Genomic DNA, 22369 nt, shown 5'->3' on the forward strand with positions numbered 1-22369 from the left:
CTTCAGATCTGTGGTATTGCTTAAAAAGCTAAGTGAAATCACCGTTCAAGATTATCTGAAGTGTTCTGACTTTCAGCGTGACATTTACGTGCCAGACATTTTTCCGATGCAACTGAATGTGTATCGCCTGCTAACTCATATCCAGCAGCACAAGTACTGTATATAGTATGCGGCCATTTCACCATCACCCAGAGGGTGTCATGTTTGTCCAGCACTCTCGTTTTTTGCATTTCTTGCATTGGCGTTGTACTGGCAAGACAAGCAGAATCCTGGTCATCCGATCCAGTCCATTTCAGGGAGGGTGGCAGAAAAGTGAGAACCAAAGATCTCTTCAAGAAGGTAGTTCCACATTTTTCCCCTTCCTACTATGATTGCACTGAGCTTTCTTTATGTGTCCTTTCACAGGGATGGGGAGACCCCCATATAAGGAAGCTAAAACTTAAACCAGACTCAACAATCAACTAATATCTTTTTATTCTCTCCTTCCGTTGACAGATTTGATGCTTTTCACGTTTCACCTGGAATTCAGGCCTCTTCTCACACCCCCCTACCCAATCACAGGCTTTCCCCTGCTTTTTGCTTGTTATCCCTCAATCTCTCCTCCGCACCTGTAGAAGGCTCCATAGCCAGCACGTTTCCTACTTTTCACTGTGGAATTAACCTCTGCTTGCTCACTTGGATCCTTCTCCTGCCTTGTGATTAGCTTTTAATGCTATATAATTAGCCGTAGCACTGACAGGGGAGCCAGAAAGTCTCAGGTTTGTTGGATCTGTCCATGGAGAGAGGTCTGATTAGTCACCAGATAACAATAAATGTACTGGATCATTGCTCAATGAAGAGATCCGTGGAATAATTCATTGATATTTTCCCCTTTTTTATAACCCTCCATTGCAGCTGTACACCCTGTGTACACATTTAAGGAGAAACAAATTAAAGAATGGGCATGCGGACTAAACTCTAGAGCAGCAGTCTGGTATTAGGACCAAGCGTATCTGCGTTGCGTGCATTGAACAGATCGATTAGCCTGATGTTGCGATGTAAAGCTTTGAAAATTGGGAAACCGTCACATCGGGGATTATTTGTCAGAAATTCCCACTGTCTTCTAAGGAAGAGGTTGGGAATCTTTCAATTGCGTGGTCTCAGTTAAGAATCAATTTTAACATGCGTTGAGCCTGATGAAACTGTTTTTTTTGTGCAAGATTTTGCCCAAGACATTTAAGAAGATGATACAATAAATTGAGAAACCTTTGTTTGCCAATAGCGGTTGCCCTTTGCGATTATTTTTCTAACCTCTCCGAGTTAAAATAAACAAATCAATAAGCTGTAATGTAAAGGGATGTTTGTAAGCACACAATTATTAAAACCCTGTGCAGAGTTTGTGAAATTAAATATTAGAACAGGTTTTCCAAATCCACACCAGAGAAGTAGAAACGCTGATCCTAGATGCAGGTGTGGATGTCTATAGAAAATCATCTTCTTTAAGTATGCAATTTAAGCTAATAAACTAATGATTGAACAGTACTACAGTTTTTTTCTTAAATATTTTTAATTGCATAATGAGTTGCTGGATAACTCGTTATTTTATGGGAACATGCACAATGCTTCAGGATGACAAGAAACTTTTGTAGTCTGTCTGGGCTCTTGATGCTGTTCACAACTGCAATGCACATGCTGTGCTTAAGAACAATGCAGGTATTCATCAGCATTAAATATGTAACATTATAACAATATCACACTGAAAATAATAGGATAGGGATTTGAACTATGAACATGTGTTTTAATATTTATAAATGGGAACATTTCAAATTGGATTTTATTCAGTATTAATAGCTTGCAATGTTAAAGGCTACCCCTTTATTAAAAGAAGTTAAAAGCTACGTTTTATAAAGCTCAGATTCTGAGCACCTTGAAGAAAGACATTTCTGATGTCAAATTAATTTTACTTTTAAAGGCTGATGTATCTTTTCATGAACTTTCTGGATTGGTGGTTGCCAAAGAAGTGAAGCACTACAATAAATAGAGCTCTACAAGCAAATAATATCTATTGATGTTTTAAATTATTATTAGTAGTACATTTATTTATAGCATAGTCCCACGTTGCATAAAACTTTGTTTGGATTTTCCATTCTGCAAAGGTGCCTCATGCAACACAATACATTTCAGTGGCTTTTTGAGCAAAAAAATCTCAATTTATTGTAAACTCAAATATCTCTAACCCAGGGATTATAGTACTACCTGCTTGGATAGTTAGCTATGCCATTGATCTCATTTGAGATTCTGTATTATGTAGAACACAGCGCATTACAAAAACTGCTAATTGGCAATAATCTGTTTGTCAATAGTTAGAGGACTGCAGAATTCAGATAAGGAAAATTTCAGGCTTAAAGTACATTATCACATCTTTTTTTATTTCTGTGGGCTAGGCTCCTGAAATTCCACTGCAAGTGTAACATACATGGATTACTGTGTGTGGCAAAATTATACATCAAGTTAAAAAAGACATGGTCATTAATTTCATTGGGCTCCTTCATATGCCATGCTGGATAATTAATAAAGCATATGCAGTTTGTTATATTCTATATAAAAATCAGCCTTAACCTACAGCAGGGAAATGGAAAGGTTCTTCACCAGTGTAAGGTACCGCATGCCCCACAATTGTAACCTTCCAGATCTTTTAAAGTTAAAATTCATGTCATTGTTTGATAAAGAAAAAAAACAGCAAAGACTGTTAATGTTCCTCCTTTCATTCTGACTATGTACCACACATGCTTAAAGAGAACAGACGTGTGGACTAGAATATTCAACATGATTCTTTCAAGCCACACCGGCTAACAGATCCTTATCCTTGGTCATACTTGCACTGCCTGTGACTTCCTGTTTCTGTTGCGTGCTGGTGATGTTCCTTCAGCTCCGGTCTGCAAGGAACTGCTTTCCACTGCTCCAGGCAGCCAGATCTGTAGGGACACAAAGTAGCATGTCCCAGCAGATCCTTATCAAATCTTTAAAGCATCATCATAATGCTAAAATGTTCCAAAAGAGTTTTTTTTCTTTTCCAAGATGACTGAAATGCTTGGCTCTGCAGAATTTGGAGCTGTAGACTTGATTGTTTGTTAATTGTCACAAATAGCTGACCTCAACATGTAACTCCTGCTAAATCTTTTATTATTATCGGTATTGTCGCAGATAAAACAAGGTCAGACCCAATGAAGACCTGCAAGACAGCATCTCACTTCTCTGTCTCTGCCATTTTTTTAACAAAGCACATCTGACACTCCTGATGTGTACAGTATCTGGGGACTGAAACATTGTAAAGGGTGTGTTTAGAAACGTGAAAATACTTTCTGAAAAATTACCTCCACTGCATGTTTCCGTTTTTTGTATGGGGAAGTGAAAATATTCGATTTCAACAATTATCCAGGCTGCCATAATTTCTTTCGCAGTTTTGCTCAACTCAACAGAACTTGTACATTGTGTGGAAAAGGGACTGAACACGGTCATCTTCCCTTTTGCTCTGATGAAATTAACAACTATCCAATGAAATAGAAGGATTTTTTAAAAATGCACTTATCACAATATATGTAAGGCTGCAGATAGTGTATCCTGGAGGAAACATTTAAAATGTTTTATTTTATTCAAACTTTCCTTATAACAGTAAAATATTCTGTATTTTTGTTTATTTGAATTGAAGCTATAAACCGGGCTTCCACTGTATGAACTTCCAGAGCTGTTACAAAATGTTTGAGGGGACATTATTCCAGGTGGAAATGGACTCTTTTTCTAGTGGTCATAAAAAGGTTTAACATTTATATTGTAAACTAGGTGGATGCTGCACATTGGTGGTGGTGGAGGGGAGCCCCCATTACTTGTAAAGCGCTTTGAGTGGAGTGTCCAGAAAAGCGCTATATAAGTGAAAGCAATTATTATTATTATTATTATTATTATTATTAAACTAGATTTTTTTAAATGAAGAACAAGTTCGTGTTCAAGAAACAAAGTTATCCTAGAATAATAAGAATATAAAATAGTTAATGTCATGCATCTTTGAAATGGGTACAGAGCTGTCTGGTCTGAAATAATAGAACGCCATTAAAATACCATTACTGTAGTTCCAAAACAGTAGTTTTTAACGTGGTCGTTCTAAATTGGATTTCTTGCAAACATCGTCAGACTTGTAAATAAGGTGGAGTTCTGTTCCGAGTAATTATCGGTTCAGGTCGGAATGTTTTCCCGATTAAACAGAAAGGGAAAGCCTGACCTCTGTTCCTTACACACACTACATAAATCTGCAGCGCCGAGAATCGCTTCCCCCAGCATTTAAAGGGAAACTTGTCACGTTTGCGATTCCTGCCGCCCCCGCCTCCGGACTCCGCTCCGGCTTTTCCAGGTCGCCGCTGCTGCTAACTGAAAAATTCAATTAAGGATTCCTCTTCCCAGTTTGGAGCGGTATCCATGGCGGGTCTTTCCGGCTGCTCGCCCCGTGTTAGAAATAGGAAAATGCAATAATAAAACAAGAAAGAAAGGGAAAAAAAATGAGGCAACTTTGATCACGCATGCTCCCTTAACGTCCATCCTAAACACACATTTTCCTTTAGTTGGAAAGTCACCGAAAGCCGCTGAAGTACAGGTAAGACTTTTTTCCTCTCACCTACTGTACAGTCCTTTTACAAATAATATCACTTCATACCTCAAACGCGGAGCAGCGTTAAACTGCCCCTCTTTTTTTTTTTTTCTCCCTCTCTCCGCCGACTTTTGGTGCAACTGAGCTCGCCTGTGCCATTTGGGGGTGCGTGTCGGTGTGACAGTGCGGGTCAGTGGGTCTCAAGGGCCGGTTCGGGGCGTGTGGACCCCCTCGCCGCGAGCGGCGCCCGGGTCCTCTCCTGGCGCAGCCGGAGCGCCAGAGCGGCTCGAGACGAACAGCCCATTGGCTCCGAGCACGAGTCCGCGGCTGCAGGTCGTGCGCTCCAAACTTGCTGGGAGGAAAAACCCGGGGACGTCGCAGGACCCTCCGAAAAGACAAGCCTGTTACATTGAACGGTGTGCGTGTGTGTGTGTAAGGGAGGGGGAGAAGACTTGCTGAAAGGAAAAAAAAAAACTAGGTGTGACTTTATTGCAACTTTTGGCTTTGTATAGTCGCCGCCGGATGATAATTCATTGGTGCCAAACAGAAAATTAAGAGAGACCCCAGCGCGGAAGGGGACTGATTTCACGCCGAGCGGCGGAATGCCGTGCAAAAATTGAAAGTTAACTACTGTTGTTGTAACTATTTTATTTATTTGTATCTGTGTCTCGGCGAATAATGGTATGTTTTCGCTTTGCGGTCCTTGGGAATGACAACAGCCCGTTTCGGCAAAGTTGTTTTATTTCTCCCCCCCGCCTGCGCGATGGGTAATTTGCATCGGCTGGTTTTAATCGAAGTGTTGGGGTTTTTTTTAAATACTTTTTTTTTTGCTGGGGGACATAACAGGTGTCGTGGTGAGGAATCTTAACTGGCGGTCGGTGGGTGGGCTGTTTTCTGTGAGCTACTTCTGCGGGAGAATTGTTGGGGCAGCACGGGCGAATTCAGATGTTTACTGCGCCAAGTTGTGCACGCCGTAAAAGTAAACGCGGAAGAGAATTTTGCTCAAGTTAATCATTTATTTGTGAGTACAGAAATTGATCTGTTTCCACCTTCAACGAAAGGTGTTCTCAACGTTCGCTTTCAACTGAGAAGAGTTTTAGCTCCGAGAAATGCCAAGTTATCCTGTCCCCAGGAGTGGTGGCGATTTTAATCTTCAATTTAACACTCACTGGCGTTTTCCCTGATTCCCCAGCCCTTCCTCTCAGCAAGTGCAAATTCGAATTCCCTGAAATCGTGCTGTTTATCCCCTGACAAGACTCGGTATCGCTTCTGTGGGATATTAATACAGGCAGCTCGCGTTGACCGTTTTTAAAATATATAGAGACCCTCCGGTACTCCGGTAAATATCTCCCAGTTCATTTAAGTGGTAAGAGAACTTAAATTGCAATTGAACCAGCTTTACTTTCAGTTTTCGAAGCGTATATCCGAAAAGTTATCTCCGTGTTAACGCCAGGCGCTCGGCGGTTGTTTATTGTTGGAAGTTAGTAATCAAATTTCCTGAGATCGTTTTCCTTTTGTTTAATTTATTAGAGTTATTTATTCTGTTGATGATAATCTGTTGCTGGTTTCTATGGAGACGTTAAACTGATCTCTTTTGAGAAATTCAAACTCCATATGCCCTAAAACGTTTAAAGGGACAATGACCTTTTCTGTCAAGATCACTTCTTTATTTTTGTAAACGTCGGAGCGTGTTAACCGAGATCTGAGCGATTTCGAGAGAGACACTTACACCCTGACATGTAGATAATTTGCTCATATCCCGTTCATAACCTTAGCTTGCCTTTAACTCCCAACCACGAATACCTATACACACTGCGACTTTTTAAAACCTTGCTCTTGTTTTCAGGCAGCACATTCTGTAACACTTAAGTCTCAATTTCACCGTTATATCTCCAAAAGTGCATTATTCACCTTTTTGTTAATTAAGCTGTCCAAGGTACCTAACTGTATACCCTACTTATATCATAAAGGAGTTAGATCCATCCCTTCTTTACAGTTAAACTGGAATATTTGCTTCTTTAGTTTTATTTTTTAATGTATGTTAAATTAGAAATGTCGTAAGACGCGCATGATGTCTTCTTTACAGTCCACTTTGAAATGGGTATTTTTTTTAATGTGTGGATGTTGAAACAGTGCTCGATAATGGTAATCAATGCCTGTTGATAGTAATTTCACACACCCTAGCCTGTATATTGTGGGATAAAATTCAGTATGCGAAGTACAGTCTTGACACAGTGCACATACATGCACACAGTGAGATGCAGGCTCGCTGTCGTTTTAATTTAACCTTTCCAGTTCGCCTATAATGTGAGAACGGTGGTAAAGGTGAGAACGGTTTGCCTAATCAGTTTTTATATTTTTTAACGGGGCCAAACGCAAATGAAATTCCGAGCCTGAACGTTGTCACTGGAAAAAACGGGTCCCTTGCAAATTCGCAATTACGACACTGCTAAAGAAAAACAAAAATATAGGAAATAAACCAGAGCAACAAAAGTTTCTCAGAACGTTAAAATATATGTGTGCATTATTACTGTTTTTCTAAAGGCGATAATATAAATGCGCTGTTTTTTTTCCAGGGCTGTTGTGTTATTGAGTCAGAGGACACAAAGATCATTGCCATTACAAAGCTTATGTTAGTTACCTTATCTGTGCCGCATGCAATTTGCTATTATTCCTAATAGAAAAAGGGCCCAGAAAGTAGCACTGTAGCTTTAAGCTCTGGAGTTTGCATATTCTCTTCGGATCTTTCGCCTTTGCTAATTATTGTGTTGTTTTCAGAGCAAATATGTCATATCCATGGCGACCAGGAAGGTTTATTGTCTTTCTGAAGCAATAGCTCACATAAGTAATTAATGACTTCTTTTTTCCCTCCTCTGGCTTTGGTTAAACAGATCATTCAAGGAGAGCCATCTCTCCCTCTCTTTTTAAAAAAACCCCGCATGTGACATTAGAACATTAGGTACAACGTAAAACAATTTTTCAAATAAGTCAAAGATAGTTTCTTTTTATAATCATGTGTATGATTTGTTTGTAGTCAGTGCCTGACAAGGTCGTTACAAAAAAAAAAACATGCAGATTTGTTTGGTTACAGCGCTGGTATTCTGATCTGTTACGAACAAGCGATGCTGTTTTAATAATAAGTTTTTAAGAGAAAACAGAAATAGCAACTTGTCACCATAGTGCAGCGAGCGTTACTCCACGGTTGACGGTTTTAAAATGCTCTTATTTATTTCAGTGGACAATGCACAGATTAAAATGGACTATATGAGTTTTCACAAAACAGGTGGTTAGTTTTTTTTACAGTTTTTGATGATTTTATCTCAAAAACAAGTAAAGAGAGATTTGTTTAATTAAAATGAATGTTTAGTGAGAAGTCATTCAGATTTCTGGTTTCATTCCATCCCTGTTTCTGACGGGTCATTTCTGTTTTCAATATGTAACTGAAGTCCTTGGTGTTAGTATTTGCACCCTGTATCTTCTTTTAGATAATTAACTGAAACGTCTTTTGTACCACTTGCTGGGGTGAATGAAAGTAAATCGATGAACTTAGAGGTGGCATTAATGGAAAGTAAGTAAAGTATAGTTTTAACAAAAAAATATAATTATTAGACTGAATACATTTGTGAACATCTTTTTTTGTTACAACCCAGAGTGCACTATTTTATGACCCTGAGCCTAGCTGAATGTTTTATCATGATAATTCTTTGAGAATTAAGGGTGTTTTGGGAGTTATTGTACCCCGATAACTTTCTGCCTGAATGCGCTCAGTGTACTGAACAGGAAGGGTGTATTTGTCCACTGTGTTGGAGGCTGGGGTTCACGGTGGAGCATTCTGAAGATGCTGGTACATGTGCTCAGTGTGTACGGTCATGCCCTTCAGCATGAACACTTGGGGCCCAGCTGTATCTGTCCGGAGATGTATTCCTGCATGAGTCTCCTGTCTCCATCACTCTTCCTAAAGTGTGGAACATTTGCTCCTCAGAGACTTGCTGGAGGTTTTCTCAAGTGTGGTGATTGAGTACAGTGGGCCATTCACAAGTTATTTTTAACTTCCTAATACTACTGCTACTACTATGTTTTCCGTTCATTTCTTTTTTAATTTACTTAAGCATTCTTAATTGCTTTGTGAAGCCACTGCAAGGGGAGAGTCGTGTTTTAGTTCTGCAGATTGTTTTCATTCATTCCGTGGAACTTGGCATGTTTTGTGCTCTATTGGAAAAAAGCAAGACTCTTTTTTTGTTTAATGGGAAGGATAATTTTTGTCATCTTGATTAGGAATGCTAATTACAATAATAGTGGTTATACCGGTATACCAGTGTACACGGGCCAGGATCTTTTCTGATACTGATGCATAGATGTATGTTAATTAAGGTGGTATTAGCAATTAGTTAATGAAGCTCCCTAAATCTGACAAAATGAATTCATGTGCTCTGTGCATTTGTGACTGTAGGGGGGTTATAGTGAGAAAATGCAAAGCAGAGGAATTATTTCAGTCGGCCTTAAACAAGTGTTGTGTTATTCCTTGGGACAAATGTAGTTAAAGCTTGAGCTACATTAGTCCCTATTTCTGCTAGGCTGGATATCATACAGAGAAGATGACCCCCCCTCCTTCCCACCAACATGGGGTGAACGTGATTGATCGTGTTAAAAGGACAAAAAGATATCAAACAAACTACAAACTTGCAAACTCGCACTGTAGGAGCAAAAGGTGTTTTAGAGCTTTTTAAATAGAAACTGGCAGTTCAATTTCTCAGACACAGCAATGCTCCTTTAGGAGCAGCAATAAATAAAGCAAATATTGTTTAAGGCTCTCTGGGTTTTCACATTAGGTACATAATTAGTATTGGATGGCAATGTGGTGCCAGGATCACCTTCAGGCTGGGTGGGTAGGCATGGCAGAAGGGGTGCCAATTTGAATAGTCCTAAAACCATTGATATAGTATTATTTGGGTAAGCAAATAAATGTAAACACAGAGTCTTGTTTAATTTTGCTTCATATATTCACAATTAAGTCACCGTTCCATTGTGAACACCGACAACACGGCTCGGAGAATGAAATGCGTTGCAGTGTGTTCATACCGGTTGTGTCTGTGTTTACACAATGGTACTTCTTTTAACAGGTCCAGCAGTAAAGGGCATAACGTTTGTAATTTAAAATAAACTGATACCCAGTACTGGCAAGGAACCAAATGGAAGAACTTCTTTCTATAAAAATCGTGATTGGTATTATAGTCTTGCCATTATTATCTGATTCTTCCTGGGACTATATTGACTCTACTGTCCTTTTTTGTTTGGTGTTTTGATTCTCAACTGTGGAGCCACCACTTCAGAGGAAGACTGAGAAACAGTTAAGTGGTTTGTATCGTTTTTATAAGCAACTTGGAAAGTGTATTGCCTTCAGTTCAGAAACTCTTAAGCTTTTGATTAGTTATTGAAGAGTGTATTGGGTAATAATATCCCTATTAATCACTGAAAATAAGCCTTGCTCAAAAACACTCGCTGGTCCTTTTTCGTGGACTACCTAATAAATTGATTTCGAAATACCCCTGAGAAGATCTCTCTCTTTTCTTCTTAGCAGGGCAGTAGGTGGTTTGCCTCAATATTCTGCGTCATTGTTGCATACCTCTGCCTAGTGCAGAGAGCTCAGAATTAGTGCTGTCTTTTTTTTCAGCACACGCTTGTCTTGACCTCAAACAAAATCCTACTGTTAGCAGATGCTGCAAAAGAGTGCAAGAATGTGACTTTTCAAAGTGATAAGTTATTTGTACCACTGACCCCTTTACCCCACCCACTTCTCATAACAGGCCAGCACGTCTGCTTTCGTGTTTTCTTTTATTAATATGACATTTTTTTTTCTTCAATGCTTGGGCAAAATCGTTTTCTCATGCTTGATCGACCATTAAAGAAATCCAGTATAATTGAGGTGCGGGGTGAATTGCTTTGCCTGTCATTTCCCTTGACATTGGCCTGTCTGGAAGGGGAAAAAAATCATAAATAAATAAATTAACAAAGAAACAACCAGCATAATAACAATAAAGGGGAAGAATTAGCGAACTGCTGCGGCGACGGCTACATAAACCCGCGGTGTCCCGGCTCTGCGCCGCGCTTTGCCTGCAGCAGTTTGCCCTGGTTGCCTTTGAAGGAGGAATCTGCACAGTGCAAAAAGAGCCGGAGAGAGAGAGGGAGCAGAAACAGGGAAAGAAAGGGACATACTGCCCCTTCCGAGCTCATTAGCATTCTTAATAAGTCTTAAGGAATGAAGGAGCATTGAGTCTAAATGCTGGGTAATCCTGACGCTGCTCAAGGTGAGAGGAGATGTGAGGACGTGCAGACTCCTTCGAGGAGACCGGGGGTCACGGGGTTAAAGCTTGGGAGTTTTAGGGACATGAGGCGCGGCCGTCATCCTGTCTGAGGGTGCGGCGACTCCCTCGGACCGGACGAGCATGGGCCAGCTGGGCAAGCTGTGGTCGTGGCTGTCGAAAGACCTTGCGTCTCGTCCTAAACCGAGACGTGCATGGGCCTGCCTTTGGCATGGACCTGCATGGGTACTATTTGTGCGACAGGCTTGAGTGCCGGCAGTTTTGTATTTTAGCGTGAAACCGTGAAGTTAACTGCAGAGGGAAGTGTACGCATTTGTAGTTGGAGCCTACGGTGGCAGAGGGTTCGTCTCTGCTACCAAAACTTAAATTGAGTTCACTCCCGTGTTCCTCATAAGTCTTTTCCTTAGGTTACTGGTAAAATAATCTGCCAGTCACCACTGGACAAGGAATTGATTCTAAAGTGCACACAAAAAGGAGTTATTTCCGTTAAAATGAGCTTATTTAGAATTAAATAATATTGAAGCACCCACATGACATCGATCAGCTTATTCCAGTGGCAGCTGGATTTTTCTCGCATATCCTTCAAAAACTCCTTCTTTTAGACACCAGCTATTAGAGGAATTTAAAACATTTTTCCCAGGTTCCTGCTGCAGCCATCAGCCAGGCTACTGATGTCCTAATCCAGCAGGTTAACATGGAGGCTGCAGAATGTCTTTTGTTCAAGTCAGAAGAGCACTGCTTCATTTTTCATGCCTGCTTGCTCAATTTGGGCTCAGTGGAAAGCATTGAGTTCTCGTCTGAGGTTAAGGGGAAATGGGCTGCAAATTTAAAATTTGGCATTTAAAATGAGGGCTCCTTAGGGACATATTGTATCTGATTGACTTTGGAACTGCCTACAGATTTGACCTGAAGTTGCTGAGGTTTCGGAGTGATTTAGAGAGAGGCACTGACGAAGCTAAAACTATGCAGTTTGGGGAAAGTATGTATCAGGAATCTCCCCTTGAAACACTGTTATTTCACCAGTTTAAATGTTAATCAGGAATTAAATGTATTATGCAGCTGTCATCTGTATGTTAATGGATGTAAATAATGTCTTATTAGTCTGGTTTAGATTTGAATAAGCAGCGAAACTAAATAAAGGTGCATATATTCACACAGTATATGCTACAGAAACCACACACACAGAGTCCTTAGCCAAGATTTTTGATACCGGATGATGAAACCGTGTTATTTTTTGTTGTTGTTTCGAAGATTTACCCCTTAAGAGAGTCCTCCCTTGTGGCCCTGGTTCATCAAAATATCAGTTGCTTTGAAAATTTACCAAGAAAAACTCATAAATATGAAGGGCAGTTGCTAAAATCTTATCCATGCCAGTAATGTGCACTTTGATTAAAGTGCCTTTCAAAATAAGGGTGTACGCAGGAGTCCACATTTTGCTGTTTTTTTGTTTAGTTTGCAAAGATTGATCAAAATAAAAAAAAGAGCCAGCGTGCTTTCCTCCCGGGATGCGGTGAAAGACTGTATCCAATGGTTATGGTGCGTCAGCCCTTCAATGCCAAGTGACTGTGGCGCGCAGCACAACACGGGTGCCCTCCCTTCGCTACACTGGGGTGGCAACTATTGCCCGATTCCACAGGGGAGCGGGAGACACAGAGAGCAATTGCCATGGTGATCCAGGTGCCCCCCCCCCCCCCAACACACACGTGGGCCGTGGTGCCTTGTGGTGCATCAAGGTGGGAAGGATTTCACAGCAGCAGGTTCTGTGAGCTTTTCTTCCTTTACCTGGGTATCCTTTGAAGTTACCGAGTTCTTCCATATGTTGTCAGGGCGCAAGCTTCTACAGGAGAGACTGTCAGGCAGAATCCTGTTGAAATCCATCACTCTATTTAACGTTTTGAGCGCTGTGCTGCTTTAGGAAGAGTTTTTTCGCCCTGAATTAAGCACAGTCAGAAATCAAGGTAAGACTTTTTGAATAAACATCGCGGATACTTGAGGGCTCTGTTAGGCACTTTCTGCTGAGTTGTAGAGGGATTTAGTGATCAGGGAGGGTGTAAAAAATACTGATTTTAATTTTTTTTTAATTGCTCCACAACGGCTGCTCAAAATTGGGAGCTGTGGATTACAGAAAAACTCCAATGGAGGAAAACCCTTCAGTTTGCTAACTTACAGTAAAACAGGGAACATTGGCTGACGTGTTATTCAGTCCTTTGAGCTGCGGAGATCAAGCCTTTGCTGATCTGAAATAAGAAACTGGCTCAAGGAGTGAAAAACACAATCCGAAAAAATCGCGATAGCCAAAATACCAAGATTGTTTTTCTCCGCTAGAGGATAGCGCAGCCTTCCTGGGAATTCGCTTCAAAGGATAAAATAAAGAGTTTACACCTCACCTGCCTTGGCAGAAGCTGTTTCCAAAAGACCTTAGGATATAGAATCAGCTTACCATGAGTTGTTTTTGCGTTGTTGTGTGACTCACATTTTGGTACAAAACAAAAAGGAGAAAAATAACAGTGAAGATGAGAAGGCTTCTGAAATAACCCAGGACCTTTACACAACTCCACTCCTTCTGTAGTACACACACTTTGATTCTTTTGTTCATCACCTCATAGGTGATGGAATAAAACAGCTTGGGCTCAAGAGCACCAAGACAGTTCTTTAAACTGCTGACCTGTGTCTGTAAATCTAAGTACGACACTGGGACTGTGGCTGAGAAATGATATAAAAATAGTATTGGGAACTTCAGTCACTGTGCTCTGCCAGCTTGATGGCGTCTTGAAAGCACTGGAATTCTGCCATGTAAATGTACAGTTGTTGGAAAAAGATAAGGGCTTAGACAAAGGTGGATATCACTTGCAAAGATTTGTGTACAGAAAGTCTGTCTGGCAGTTCTTCTGTGTTTCATAAAGCCTCTTTTCGTTTGAGCTGCGCTTAATTGGGCATCAATGAAGCAGATCAGCTGCTCCAGTCCTTTAATATTTTTGTTTTAATTCTGGTGCTTTGGGAATCGGTATTGGACTTTCTGAATTTGTGCTGTTCTCACTCATAATAAGTAGTTTGATGAACAGATCAGGTTCTCACTGCCTCCACCTGGAAAATACAATTGTAGATTCATTGATCTCTTGTTAAATATAGGAGACATTTCCTTCCACCAAAATGTAAGACCACAAGCAGCGCAGTAATTTAAAATACTGTATTAGTATAGAGCTAGGTGTGGATATCTGGTCAGTTCCAGTAGCTTGTCTTACGAGCTTGTTTTTCAAATACAACTTTCATTGACTGGTACAGAGTGCTCTTTAATTCACCATTCTGTGTTCATGTGGCATTCAGCACGCTATTGAAGTCTATGTGATTGTATTCTTAGTCTGAATGCTGCGGCTCTTAAAGTCTGGGCTCTCTCAGGGTTTATTTAAGTTCTCCCGCACTACTGCTGCACAGAGAGGATATGCATTCAGTTATCAATGCCACCAGTACTACTGCCGCTGATATTAATAATCCAAGAACACAGTCTCTGGCCAAAACAGACATCCATGAGCTCCTGGGGCAGGTGTTATTCTCAGATCTCGATGATCTGGCAAGCTGACCTTTGGGAAACATCACACTTATCACAGCCTCAGCCTAAGACAATCTTAGCACAAAGTAGGATGGGACCATGTATTTTATTACAAAATATTATAAAATCTCATGGAACACATTTCACACCCTGTTCAAGCGTCTCTTGTGGCTCCAGTACGTTTTTGGATTGGATTTGTGATGCTTTGGCCACGTAGTGTATTAATATCAATAAAACCAGCTGTTGCCAGTTTTCACGCATGAACCCATGTGCACGCTGAAGCCGATGCTTCTAGTGGCAAAAATGAGCACTTGGGTTTGCAAACGCAGAGGTACGCATCTGCCTGGAGTAAAGTCCAACAGTTTCAAGCCTGCAGCCTGTGCGGTCCGAGTGAAGGAATCGCAGTTCCTGCCCTGTACTCGAACGCCCTTGAGAGTCAGAAGGAAGAGGGGGCTGGAGTATGACAGCAGCCTGTTGAAAAAAGCCCACTGTGCATTACTTCTGCAAGTCCCAATTATAATAATGATCATCATCGTGCTCATCTGGCACCTCAATGCATGACATGTCCTTAGTCAGCAGCTCTTCCTCCAATCCTTTTACAGACGCGGGTCAGCGCACGAGTAGTCTCTGTCCAGAAGGTAGGCACTAGGTTTCAGTCTGGGCCTTGGGAAAAATCTGGACAGCCTGCGCTGATAGACACTTCTCTTCACAGCTGGGGGAGGGCTGCTGTACAGTCAGGGCTTCATGTCTACAACCTTTATAAGATAAGATAAGATCACGTTATTGGCCATATACAATTTCTTGTGTTAGGAATCTGTCTTTTCACATACCCCAGCTTGCTCTTCAGAGACACACAGACAGGGAGAGAGAAGCTTGGGGTCAGAGCGCAGGGCCAGCCATTTATACAGTTGGGGTTAACCCCAACTGGAGCAGTTGGGGTTAAGGGCCTTGCTCAGGAGCCTAACGGAGTAGGATTCCTTTGACGGCCGCAGGATACGAACCAGCAACCTTTCAGCCACAGGCGCAGATCCTGAGCCACAGAGCCACCACACTGCCCAGAATGTTTTTTTATAACATATATCCTGTGATCTGAGCAGAACACAAGTTGATTGCACAGAGACTGCTCCCGACATGCTTCACCGTGCTACACTTGTGGTTTCATAGGCGTTCCTTTCTTTCTTAATTTCTTTCCTTAGTTCTGATGTAGTTTGATTTGTGGGAGGACTTGCAGGCTGGGATAGTGCCCTGAGTCCAGCCTGTCTCAAGTCCATCTGCTGCCATGAAGTCATTGGGTCTTGCTGAAAGGCATGTCCAATTTGCAGCCTGTTTTGAGAGAGGGAAGATGGGGGGGGCTAAATGAAAGGAAATTAATTTGCAGTCAACAGGAATGGTTGGATCTAAAATCTGCAACAGGAGGTGAAGTTGGTAGCATCTATCATTAAAAGGAGAATTAATTTTTCTTACAATGACGCTTTCTGAGTTGGAAAAAGAATTGGTAACTTTTTCCTTGAGTGGATTTATTTAACAGTGTCACAACTACTTCATAAACACTACACAACATGATATAAAAACATGATTCATTGCATTTCATAACAAGAAATACTTTCAGCTGAAATCTCAGAGCAGAACTCCAGGAAGAGAGAAGTCATGTGAAAATGAGGAAGACCCCATGAAGGACTTCAGAGCTGACAAGGATGTTCTACTGATACAGCTCAGTAACAGCAGTCCTAGTATATTTTGGTTAAATTTGATTTTCTTACAGTATATGCCTGTTATCTTGGTTCTGAAAAAGTTGTGACAGGGTTATGTACCCCCATTCAAGTAAGGTGTGAGTACAAATTCTCTCTTGGCAAATTTGGCTTTGCACGGTGACTTGTTTCTGTATTTGGTGAAATTTGCTCCATACTTCCTGTTGGTCAAGTCTTGTGGCTGAAAAACTGAAGTGATCTTTGAAAACAGGCAGATTCATTCATCCTTTTCTGGACAGAAACCCCTGTTATTTGAATTTTTATTTAGAGTTTTGTGTTGTGAGGCTTTACTTGATTAAAGGAGACGGATGAATGTTCCGAAGTGTTGCAAGTTGGAAACAAATTGGGTTCAGCTACAGCACTGAAACTGTCTTCTCTGTCAATACGTGCTATAGTAACCTCGTTTTGTTCCCTCATTTTGGCTGCACTGTGCAAATTTATACAGGATTCCTCTGAAGGAGTGCTCTTGATTTGCAATTTAGAGATTTTTTTTTTTCAGAGTAAATAATTTTTCATCAGAATTGTTAGACTAGGCTGCCAGAAAGAATTTCTCGCTTTTACCTTCTCAATTAATTCAGAAATCGATTAGGAGAACGGTAACATACCTCCATAGCTCAGACACTACTGTGGTAACATGGTGACAGTGTTTTAAAGGGGAAATCCTCAGTACTTATTATTAATGGCTGTGTGGTACAACGGCCTTGTCTTGCAGAAGGTCATAGAAAATGTAATCCTATAAATTCCTTAAAGAAAAGTTAGGATTATTTAGCATGTTATGTCCTGGTAGGCTTGTGGTACTGTGCAATGTTACCATCTGTCTTGCCTTATTCTCTCTGCAGATCTGTTAGCTTCAAATCACCCGAGCTGGAGAGCTTTAAATGTAGTGGTCATTCTGGGATACATTATACAAAATGTGACAAAGACCTCCCTTTTATGTACAAATGCTAATTAAATGTTTACCCCATCCTAGCGTTGCAGTGGGAAAGACTTGTTAGCAATTTGGCAGCTTATCAAATTGCATTTTAAATGGAGCTATTTAAATATGACTGAATTCGGCTTTTCTGAATGCGCGTTGTTTTAAATGAAGCTGAAGCAAGATGCCGTTTTGCAAAGATCACACTTTAAGCAAAACAAGCAACTTTGGGATATCAGTTCAGGATTGTTTTGTGCATTCATTAAAAATATTTATTAATGTTGGAAATTTTATGTTGAAGTTGCAAATTTAATTACTTAAATTAAGAAACGGTACATCATTCACTATTTCCTTGAAAAGGAGGGGAAAACAGCGGGGTCCTTCTTTAATGTTCCAGTGGAGGTTGTCTCTCATGTTGTCCGAATAATTTCGCTAATTGGAATAAAATGTGCAGTCTAGAAAACAGAAGAGCCCCTTGATTTGCAAATGAATGTGGCATTACACAAATATTTTATTGCTCTTAATTTAAGCTCAAAGCCTGACAGAAAAGGCGATTTCTCCCAGAAAAGCTTGTCAACAACTATGTTTGTCCAAAGAATTCTGCTGTATGAAGCTGTCCTCCTGCATTTGGTATACATCGTTAAGTTCATGCGAGCCAATCAGATTGGCCATTTACTGCACATTCCAGAACATGTTAGCAGAAAAAAACAAATAACTGTCAAAACTTGTGTGCCTTTTGGGGCCTTTTTGTTAGCAGATAGGGTTTAATGTGGCATTCCTGTGGTAAAAGGGATATATAAAGTTGGTTTGATCCCAACCAGTCATCTGTTGAATCTATATCCTTCATACGACCATGCTCCTAAGACACAAACTCAACTTTAAATTTCACTTGCTCATATAACAAAATTAGTCTATGTTCAAGAAGAAGATCCTGTTTCTTAAACAGTAGCTTTTCCTCATGGGAAAGATTAGATTAGATTTTATGCTCCATTAGATTTTTAGATTTTTTTATGCTCCTACAGAAAGTTTGCCAGTGATGAGCTCAGAGTAGTCCTTTGCTGTCAGATTTTGAAGGACATTTCTAAATAGCCTAGAAATGATCTTTGGATATTTTTAGTGTTTAATGTTACTAAAAATAGCATCTTTTAAGAATTTAAAACTTTGGGTTGTGTGAACAAGCTACCTAGCCATGTGGTTGAATTTCGTAACCTTGCTTCCTTGAAGACCAGATGGGCCAAATGCCCTGCCCTCATTTGGAGCCCTTCCTGAGTTCTAGAATCTGCAAATCTGGAATCTGGAGTTCTTGACTCCTCCAAAAGAGCTGAAATAAACCAACCAATAGATATGGATGGAACCCACTAATGGCAACTTCTGTATGTATGCCCATGGGTTGCTTTGCTAATGGCTGTTATAGGACATCCTACTAAATTTCCTTCAAATGATCGAAACAAACCTTTTTATTGAGTAGATGTCCATTGTGTAATAAGACACAGAAGAAGGTTAAAATAAGAAGGTTAGTATGATTTTCAGTGCTTTTATGCCAATGGAAGCCCAGTTCATTAAGAGATATCAGGGGCTCAGGGGCATTTTGTGCTGTGTGGATTAAGCCTCTTGTTGAAACTGCCAGGCGTGCCAACCATTTGAGCAGAATTGCTCTACGTCACTAGAACGCAGGTCTGTACGATACGACAGGGCAGACATATTCCCAGTTTAGCTGCTGTTCTGCACAGAAGACGTGTTAAAACTCACAAGGAAGGCATCAGCCGTGCCTGTCTTGTGTGTGTGCTGATCGGGGTTCTCCTCAGAGGACTGGTGTAACCTGGTGGTTTCTGCACATGACGAGAGGCAGAACTCTGAGGCTCGTTTGGACTGTAATTAAAGTGTCGGTGATGCAGTGATCAGAACAAGCCCTGACTCAGCTGGGGGCCTGTCCCGTCTGCAAGTCCAGCGAGTCACGCGGGGCTGGGAGCTGTGGGCGCCAGGGACTCAGTGGGCACCAGTCAGTGGGTGTCGTACTCGACTGGAGGCAGTTCGTGAGGTTTCTGAGAACTTGCAGCTGTGTAGCAGATTGTGACTCAAGCCCTGCACTGTGTGCTTAACTGCTGTCCTCCCAGGTCTTGTTTTTGAAAGGGCAAGATTAGAAATTATTAAATAATTTATTTTCTTTTTTCCCCACAGTACCGGTGTATTTCATTATTTAACCAGGGTGGAGTATTCTTAAAATAAGTTAAGGTGTAACTGGGAGGAGAACCAAGAATTTTTAGTGCTGTGTCAACACATCGTTTGTTCACAGAAGGAAAAATACACCAAAAAAAAAGAAACATGGAACCTGGATAAATATGTTTATGTGAATATGTTTTTTTTTCTTGCACTTGTTCAATTAGATGAAGTTAAGAAACAACAGGATGAGCACCTGTTCGGGGAAGCTTAGCCTTTATCCCCGTCTTCTGTAGCTCGAGCTGAGAAGCTGGAACTCGGAACCTCTCTCTCTCACTGAGCTTCTGCTCTTCAGAAAGCGAGGGCTTGCTGTTGTTTTAAAAAGCAACTACTCATGCCAGTCTCATGTACGAAAGCACCAAGAGGAGCTGGATGAACCCACCCTCTGCACTTGGTTTCTGATGATTTGTGTGCTGGGCTTGGGCTCGGGGACTTGTCTGGAAGAAGGAACACCTCACTTTACCCCAGCAACCCCCGCCAACATGCTGTGGTCGACGCAGATTTGCTTGAATCAAGTTCTGACTCATAAATTTGCAAACTGACCTGTAGGCCTTTTGCACCATGCTGAAGTCTTAACCCTCCTTTCCTTTAAACGTTCTGCTGGGTTTCTGAGGGAGGCTTTGCAATCTCACTAAATCTAGACAACAGGGTTGTATTGTTGTAGGTATTTGTTTTTGTTTGGTGAACCAGAACACACCAGAGCTCTAGAGAGACCAGAGCACAGGTTCGTATACAACCTGAGTATTGATTAGCAAATATTGTACATATGCTAATTGTACAGTGTAAATGAAAGGATTGATTGCCTGAATGAGTGATCATGTAAAATTGATCAGGAATGGTCATAGTCTTAAACGGAGACTGTAAAGGTTAACACATCTTTTCCAGGAGGGTAGTATTCTGTGATGACCATGCCATCACTAGAAAAACAGTTATACTCTTTTCTTAAATCTAGGCATCTTGTCAAGGTGTCCTGCTTCATGAGTGATGTTCAAAAGAGTGTCTTTCTTAGCCTGTATTTATCAATACCAAGGACACCAGCTTGGCCATGACCAAAAACTGATCTTCTGAAAATTAAGCTTTAGTCCTTGATTGAAGGAAAAACAGAATAGTAACAATGTATCGTGTTTCTGGAATCTCAACTTTTAATTCTATAAAATTAAAAAACAATAAATACTACTGTAGCCATGGATTATGATATTACTGTCCATCATAGTCACAGAAATTTAATTAATGTGATATTAATTTATTTTTTAATTAATGGGAATAAAGTTTTGTTATGAACTTTTTTGGGCTTCTTAAACAATAGTTGAAAGCTGCCTTTAGGAGCATCACTCTTTATCTTTTTAATAAAAAAACGACTTGTAGAAACTTTAATTAATAAGGGAGTTAAAGCTTTACAAAGAGCAGGGAGTAGGGTCTTTATGGTCGGACGTATTTTTCCATCTGGGCTATACTCCAAAGAAACTAGTCAATTAGAGGCTTAAGCTGCTGAGACAAAAAACGTTATTAGTTCTAGCAAAAAGAATAATAGGTTTAAAAAGGTTTTGCTTGAAATGCAGGCACTGTCCCAAGTCAAGCCCCGTGTCTTCTGAATTTTTCATATTTTTTAATTGTGAAATACCAAGCAGATTATTTTTTTTCATCCCCATGAAGTAATACTGGTTCAGTGTGAGGCGTTACGGTGAGCAGTCAAGATAAGATGAAGATAAAGTCATCGAGAGGAGTAGAGATTGACTTGCTCCTATTCATAAAAAAAATGCAAAATAAATGACAAGTCTGGTCACATACTGTTTAGCTTTTTGACAATATTGACGAATAGAAAATGCTGATGAGGGCATTTAGTGTGATTAAGCAAGGTTCTTGTTTCAGATTAGTGCAAGAGACTAGCTGGGGCCTTAAAAGAACACATCACCTTTAATTTCATAAGGCGGATGGCTGAAGCCTTCTGTTTCATAGGAACAATTGATTCTGACCTAAAAAAGTCTCTCTAAAAGTTATATATTGTTGCACTCTAATGGTTAGATAGATTGTGTGTCAGTGTGTTCTTTGATATTAATGTATGGCATCATACAGAATTTTCAGCTGCTGTATTCAGCCATTTGTTTATCGAGCTGGGCAGTTATTTTTAATCTCTTTGAAACCTTCATTTAATTAATTTGAACATAACATAAGCAAGGCTACACATGACAGGAGTCTGTTCAGCCCATGGGTCTGAAATAGCCACTTCTTGAAAGAAGCCCCACTAGCAGCTTTGTTGGACTCCCACAAGCCTGTGGGTAAAAACGCATGTCCTCTTTTGAGTTTTACATTCATGCCACTTGTGTCCTGTGTCCTTGTGTCAGCATTGATCCTTAAAAACTTTGAAATACTTACGTCAGGTCCGCTTGACTAAAGATCAGTTCCTCTGCCCTGTCCGCGCAGGACATTCCTTCAAGCCTTGCAATACACCCTGCTGCTCTTCTTTGATGTGACTCCTGGTTCCTTCATCCTTCCTCCCTGGAGATGAAAAAGCTGCGAGGATGACAGTGTAGAGGCGTCTTTGTCACAGACTCTGGCCTGCGAAGAGAAGAGAGAATGCTGGCAATACTTACAGTAAAAATGATAACAAAACCCAAATACTCTAGACAAATGGGGTCACATGGAAATTGTGATTATCTATGACCTGTTGAACCAAAACCATTGAAGGTTCATTCTCAGTTTTAATTTAGTAGTTTAGTACTTTCAAACACTTGAAGGGTGTTCGAAAAGGACCCACAGCCAACATTATCAAAACTGTTTCTTTTTCAGGTGCAGTAGTATCAAAAGAGTGGGTGCCTGTAAGAACAAATATTTTTGGCATCAAATTGGCTGGAAAATGAAGATAAGAAGACGGGTTAGAGATGGGAGGAGGGATATTCGGCTCATTCCCATCATGTCATTGTTTATTGACCCTCTGCCCTGCCACTTCTTGAAGGAGCTCAGAGTTGAAACTTTAGCCATCTGGCTGAGAAACTTGTCCCAAACTCT

The 22369-nt window shown here is 40.6% G+C and overlaps 1 protein-coding gene across 4 annotated transcripts in view; it reads left to right on the plus strand.

Annotated features, from left to right (window-relative positions):
- Positions 1-239: 239 nt before the first annotated feature.
- Positions 240-22369, plus strand: part of casz1 (castor zinc finger 1) — a 242887-nt gene continuing 220757 nt past the window's right edge. For 2 of the 4 annotated variants that reach the window (XM_069184057.1, XM_069184058.1), the window contains exon 1: positions 4099-4624. The gene's annotated coding sequence lies outside the window, so the exon portion shown is untranslated. Of the gene's footprint in view, positions 340-4098; positions 4625-5010; positions 5097-22369 lie in introns of those variants that run through there. The other 2 variants (XM_069184059.1, XM_069184061.1) reach the window with 2 other exon arrangements.

This window comes from Lepisosteus oculatus, chromosome 25, assembly GCF_040954835.1.
Source record: "Lepisosteus oculatus isolate fLepOcu1 chromosome 25, fLepOcu1.hap2, whole genome shotgun sequence".
In the NCBI taxonomy this organism is placed as follows: Eukaryota; Metazoa; Chordata; class Actinopteri; order Semionotiformes; family Lepisosteidae; genus Lepisosteus; species Lepisosteus oculatus.